This window comes from Pristiophorus japonicus, chromosome 8, assembly GCF_044704955.1.
Source record: "Pristiophorus japonicus isolate sPriJap1 chromosome 8, sPriJap1.hap1, whole genome shotgun sequence".
NCBI classification, from domain to species: Eukaryota; Metazoa; Chordata; class Chondrichthyes; family Pristiophoridae; genus Pristiophorus; species Pristiophorus japonicus.
Genome location: NC_091984.1, coordinates 239,119,695 through 239,126,659, shown reverse-complemented (window position 1 = coordinate 239,126,659; position 6,965 = coordinate 239,119,695).

Genomic DNA, 6,965 nt, shown 5'->3' with positions numbered 1-6,965 from the left:
CAGGTGCTTCTCATGGACAGCCTGCCCTGTCTCCACAGAATCTTTACTCCTGAAGGGACACCTCAATCATACATGCTTTTAAGCAAGTCAATTATTCCTTATTTTTGAATTTAATTTACTCTCTGCCCCTCCCCTTTCACCGCCCTAGTTGCAGGGAGATGATATTCTTGTTTATTGCATTTAAGAAAGAAACTTGCATTTATATAGGGACCTTCACAACCTCGAGACATCCCAATGCGCTTTACAGCCAATGAAGTACTTTTACTGTCGTAACGTGGGAAACAAGCTCCCACAACAGCAATAATGACCAGATAATCTGTTTTAGTGATCTTGGTTAATGGATAAATGTTAGCCCAGAACACCAGGGAGAACTCTCCTGCTCTTCTTCGAAGAAGTGTAATGGGATCTTTTACCCGAGAGGGCAGACGGGGCCTCGGTTTGATGTCTCATCTGAAAAACGTCACTTCTGACAGTGCGGCGCTCCCGCGCTCCCTGGATTTACGTGCTCAAGTCCCTGGAGCGAGACTTGAGCCCACAACCTTCTGACTCAGGCGCGAGTGCTGCCCACTGAGCCACGGCTGACACCTAATGATTGCTCCATCGGAGAAAGGTTAAGTGAGTGGACAGTAAGGTGGCAGGTGGAGTATAATGTGGGGAAATGTGAGGTTATTCACTTTCGTAGGAAGAATAGAAAAACAGAATATTTTTTAAATGGTGTTAAACTATTAAATGGTGTTCAGATGTCCACGTACAGGAAACAGAGTTAACATACAGGTACAGCACGCAATTAGGAAGGCAAATGGCATGTTATAAACATAGAAACATAGAAAATAGGTGCAGGAGTAGGCCATTCGGCCCTTCGAGCCTGCACCGCCATTCAATGAGTTCATGGCTGAACATGCAACTTCAGTACCCCATTCCTGTTTGCTCGCCATAGCCCTTGATTCCCCTAGTAGTAAGGACTTCATCTAACTCCTTTTTGAATATATTTAGTGAATTGGCCTCAACAACTTTCTGTGGTAGAGAATTCCACAGGTTCACCACTCTCTGGGTGAAGAAGTTTCTCCTCATCTCGGTCCTAAATGGCTTAGCCCTTATCCTTAGACTGTGTCCCCTGGTTCTGGACTTCCCCAACATCGGGAACATTCTTCCTGAATCTAACCTGTCTAAACCCGTCAGAATTTTAAACGTTTCGATGAGATCCCCTCTCATTCTTCTGAACTCCAGTGAATACAAGCCTAGTTGATCCAGTCTTTCTTGATATGTCAGTCCTGCCATCCCAGGAATCAGTCTGATGAACCTTCGCTGCACTCCCTCAATAGCAAGAATGTCCTTCCTCAAGTTAGGAGACCAAAACTGTACACAATACTCCAGGTGTGGCCTCACCAAGGCCCTGCACAACTGTAGCAACACCTCCCTGCCCCTGTACTCAAAAATCCCCTCGCTATGAAGGCCAACATGCCATTTGCTTTCTTAACCGCCTGCTGTACCTGCATGCCAACCATGACACCCAGGTCTCATTGCACCTCCCCTTTTCCTAATCTGTCACCATTCAGATAATAGTCTGTCTTTCTGTTTTTACCACCAAAGTGGATAACCTCACATTTATCCACATTATACTTCATCTGCCATGCATTTGCCCATTTACTTAACCTATCCAAGTCACTCTGCAGCCTCATAGCATCCTCCTCGCAGCTCACACTGCCACCCAACTTAGTGTCATCCGCAAATTTGGAGATACTACATTTAATCCCCTCGTCTAAATCATTAATGTACAGTGTAAACAGCTGGGGCCCCAGCACAGAACCTTGCGATACCCCACTCGTCACTGCCTGCCATTCTGAAAAGTACCCATTTACTCCTACTCTTTGCTTCCTGCCTGCCAACCAGTTCTCAATCCACGTCAGCACACTACCTCCAATCCCATGTGCTTTAACTTTGCACATTAATCTCTTGTATGGGGCCTTGTCGAAAGCCTTTTGAAAGTCCAAATACACCACATCAACTGATTCTCCCTTGTCCACTCTACTGGAAACACCCTCAAAAAATTCCAGAAGATTTGTCAAGCATGATTTCCCTTTCACAAATCCATGCTGACTTGGACCTATCATGTCACCTATTTCCAAATGCACTGCTATGACATCCTTAATAATTGATTCCATCATTTTACCCACTACTGATGTCAGGCTGACCGGTCTATAATTCCCTGTTTTCTCCCTCCTTTTTTAAAAAGTGGGGTTACATTGGCTACCCTCCATTCCATAGGAACTGATCCAGACTCTGTGGAATGTTGGAAAATGACTGTCAATGCATCCGCTATTTCCAAGGCCACCTCCTTAAGTACTCTGGGATGCAGTCCATCAGGCCCTGGGGATTTATCGGCCTTCAATCCCATCAATTTCCCGACTAATAAGGATTTCCCTCAGTTCCTCCTTCTTACTCGACCTTCTGACCCCTTTTATATCCGGAAGGTTGTTTATGTCCTTCTTAGTGAATACCGAACCAAAGTACTTGTTCAATTGGTCTGCCATTTCTTTGTTCCCCGTTATGACTTCCCCTGATTCTGACTGCAGGGGACCTACGTTTGTTTTTACTAACCTTTTTCTCTTTACATATCTATAGAAGCTTTTGCAATCGGCCTTAATGTTCCCTGCAAGCTTCTTCTCGTACTCTATTTTCCCTGCCCTAATCAAACCCTTTGTCCTCCTCTGCTGAGTTCTAAATTTCTCCCAGTCCCTGGGTTCGCTGCTATTTCTTACCAATTTGTATGCCACTTCCTTGGCTTTAATACTATCCCTGATTTCCCTTGATAGCCACGGTTGAGCCACCCTCCCTTTTTTATCTTTACGCCAGACAGGAATGTACAATTGTTGTAGTTCATCCATGCGGTCTCTAAATGTCTGCCACTGCTCATCCACTGTCAACCCCTCAAGTATCATTCGCCAATCTATCCTAGCCAATTCACGCCTCATACCATCAAAGTTACCCTTCTTTAAGTTCTGGACCATGGTCTCTGAATTAACTGTTTCATTCTCCATCCTAATGTAGAATTCCACCATATTATGGTCACTCTTCCCCAAGGGGCCTCGCACAATGAGATTGCTAATTAATCCTCTCTCATTACACAACACCCAGTCTAAGATGGCCTCCCCCCTAGTTGGTTCCTTGACATGTTGGTTCCTTGACATATTGGTCTAGAAAACCATCCCTTATGCACTCCAGGAAATCCTCCTCCACGGTATTGTTTCCAGTTTGGTTAGCCCAATCTAGATGCATATTAAAGTCACCCATGATAACTACTGCACCTTTATTGCATGCACCCCTAATTTCCTGTTTGATGCCCTCCCCAACATCACTACTACTGTTTGGAGGTCTGTACACAACTCCCACTAACGTTTTTTGCCCTTTGGTGTTCTGCAGCTCTACCCATATAGATTCCACATCATCCAAGCTAATGTCCTTCCCAACCATTGCATTAATCTCCTCTTTAACCAGCAATGCTACCTCACCTCCTTTTCCTTTTATTCTATCCTTCCTGAATGTTGAATACCCTTGGATGTTGAGTTCCCAGCCCTGATAATCCTGGAGCCACGTCTCTGTAATCCCAATCACATCATATCTGTTAACATCTATTTGCACAGTTAATTCATCCACCTTATTACGGTTACTCCTTGCATGAAGACACAAAGCCTTCAGGCTTGTTTCTTCAACACCCTTTGTCCTTTTAGAATTATGATGTAGTGTGGCCCTTTTCGGTTCTTGCCTTTGTTTACTCGGCCTTCCACTATTGCTTTTTATCTTTCTACCATCTGTTTCTGACTCCATTTAACTTCGCCCTGTCTCACTGCATAGGTTCCCATCCCCCTGCCATATTAGTTTAAACACTCCCGAACTGCATTAGCAAATGTTACCTCCAGGACATCAGTTCCAGTCCTGCCCAAGTGCAGACCGTCCCTTTTGTACAGGTCCCACCTTCCCCCAGAACTAGTTCCAATGTCCCAGGAATTTGAATCCCTCCCTCTTGCACCACTGCCCAAGCCACGTATTTATTCTAACTATCCTGCTCCCTCTACTCTGATTAGTACGTGGCACTGGTAGCAATCCAGAGATCACTATCTTTGAGGTCCTACTTTTTAATTTAACTCCTAGCTACCTAAATTCAGCTTGTAGGACCTCTTCCCACTTCTTACCTATATCGCTGGTACCTACATGTACCACAACAACTGGCTATTCACCCTCCCTCTCCAGAATGCTCTGCAGCCGCTCCGAGACATCCTTGATCCTTGCACCAGGGAGGCAACATACCATCCTGGAGTCTCGGTTGCGGCCGCAGAAACGCCTATCTATTCCCCTTACAATAGAGTCCCCTATCACTATCGCTCTCTCATTCTTTTTCTTGCCCTTCTGTGCAGCAGAGCCACCCACGGTGCCATGAACCTGGCTGCTGGTGCCTTCCCCTGGTAAGTCATCTCCCCCAACAGTATCCAAAACGATATATCTGTTTTGGAGGGAGATGGCCGCAGGGGACTCCTGCATTACCTTCCTGCTCTTGCCTTGTCTCTTGGTCACCCATTCAATATCTGTCCTAACCCTTATTTGCGGTGTGACCAACTCACTAAATGTGCTATCCACAACATTCTCAGCATCGCGCATGCTCCAGGGTGAATCCATCCGCAGCTCCAGTGCCGTCATACGGTCTGTCAGGAGATGCAGCTGGATACACTTCCTGCACACATAGTAGTCCGTGTCCCTGACTTCCCACATAGCACAGGAGGAGCATGACACGGGTCCGAGCTCTTCTGCCATGACTTAACCCTTAAATTAATTTACTTACTAAAATTTACTTAAACACCAAACAGCTACTTAGTAGTTCGCTGCCAATTAAACCAATCTAAAAGTCAGTCTAAAAGAGAGTTATACTTACCAGTCAAACAGCCAACCACTTACCAGCTTGGCTGTGACGTCACCTCTCGATTTTTCACCCCTCTATCTTTGACTGCAGCTGGTTGAGCTGGTCTCTGGGCCTCCGTCTCCTACTCTCGCACTCCTGATCAGCTGCTCTAGTAGGAATAACAAGACAAAACATCACCTGCCACCCCTACTTGCCCAAACTCACCCAATAACCAAACTCACAAATGCCACTCTATGCTGCTGCACTCCTTGTCCTTTATTGTGAGGGGCTTGGAGTACAAAAGTAAGGAAGTCTTGCTATAATTGTACAGGGCCTTGGTGTGACCACACCTGGAGTACTGTGCACAGTTTTGGTCTCTGTATCTAAGGCAGGATATACTTGCCTTGGAGGCTGTGCAACGGAGGTTCACTGGACTGATTCCTGGGATGAGAGGGCTGTCCTATGGGGAGAGGTTGTGTATACTCTCTGGAGTTTAGAAGAATGAGGGGTGATCTCATTGAAACATATTAGATTCTGAGGGGGATTAACAGGGTAGATGCAGGGAGGATGTTTCCCTCTGGCTGGAGAGTCTAGAACCAGGGGTCACAGTCTCAGGATAAAGGGTCGGCCATTTAGGTTTAGATGAGGAGGAATTTCTTCACTCAGAGGGTAGTGAATCTTTGGAATTCTCTGTCCCACAGGGCTATGGAGGCTCAGTTGTTGAGTATATTCAAGGTTGAGATCAATAGATTTTTGAACTCTGGGGGAATTGAGGGATATGGGGATCAGGCGGACAGAGAGATTGAAAGCATGGAAGGAGGCCATTCGGCCCATCGTGTCCGCGCCGGCCGACAAAGAGCTACCCAGCCTAACCTCACTTTCCAGCTCTCGGTCCGTAGCCCTGTAGGTTACGGCACTTCAAGTGCACACCCAAGTACTTTTTAAATGTGGTGAGGGTTTCTGCCTCTACCACCCTTTCAGGCCGTGAGTTCCAGACCCCCACCACCCTCTGGGTGAAGAAATTTCAAGTGGAGTTGAGGTGGTAATCAGCCATGATCTTATTGAATGGCGGAGCAGGCTTGAGGGGCTGTGGGGCCTGCTCCTAATTCTTATGTTCTTAGCAACAAAGCCAGCACAGACCTTGGGTCAAACCTGGGGGCTTCCTGCTCTCTCTGGCTCAGTATTTTGGCAAGCTGTGCAGTCCAGCTCTCACCCATTCATGTGACGTCTTACCCGTGGAGGCATAATCCGATGCTCCGAGACCCACCAGTTTCTGGATCACAAACTGCAGCCTGTAGGGGTGGTCCCAGTAATTCCCGTCGGCATTTCTCCAGTTTCTCTCTGCACAGCAGAGCGTCTTTACCATCGGAAACCGTCCCAAGGGGCTTCACAAGAGCGTTAGCAAACAGAATTTGACACCGAACCCCATAGGGACATATTAGGGCAGGTGACCAAGGTTTGGTCAAAGAAGGATGTTTTGAGAGAGAGAGAGAGAGAGAGAGAGAGAGAGAGAGAGAGAGAGAGAGAGAGAGAGAGAGAGAGAGAGAGAGAGGCAGAGAGGTTTAGGGAGGGAATTCCAGAGCTCGGGGCCCAGGCAGCTGAAGGCACGGCCACCAATGGTGGATGCGAGGAAGTCGGGACATCACTCCGTCTCTCATGGCTGAGATTTGGGAGCAGCTCACTCACCACCACTCTGCCCGACCCACAAGGGGACAAAAATATCTTCATCATGACGGCGACTCGGCCCCCAAAATAACCTCCAGGCAAAGTGAGTAAAGGTATGACCGAGTGTAAAATATTTCAAAGTTCACTAAATGTGTCACAGCAACTTGACGCACAGGCTAGGGTGAGCAGCACAGTCAGGGCTTTGTACAATGATACCAAAATAGACAGCGTTAGTTCATTCATCCTCGGGATGTGGGCATCGCTGGCAAGGCCAGTATTTATTGCCCATCCCAGAGCTGCCCCTGGAGGTGGCGATGGTGAGCTGCCTCCTTCAACCGCTGCAGTCCGTGTGGTGAAGCTTCACGGAGTTGCAGGCTTGTGACCCAGCGACCTTCGATGCTAATTGTAC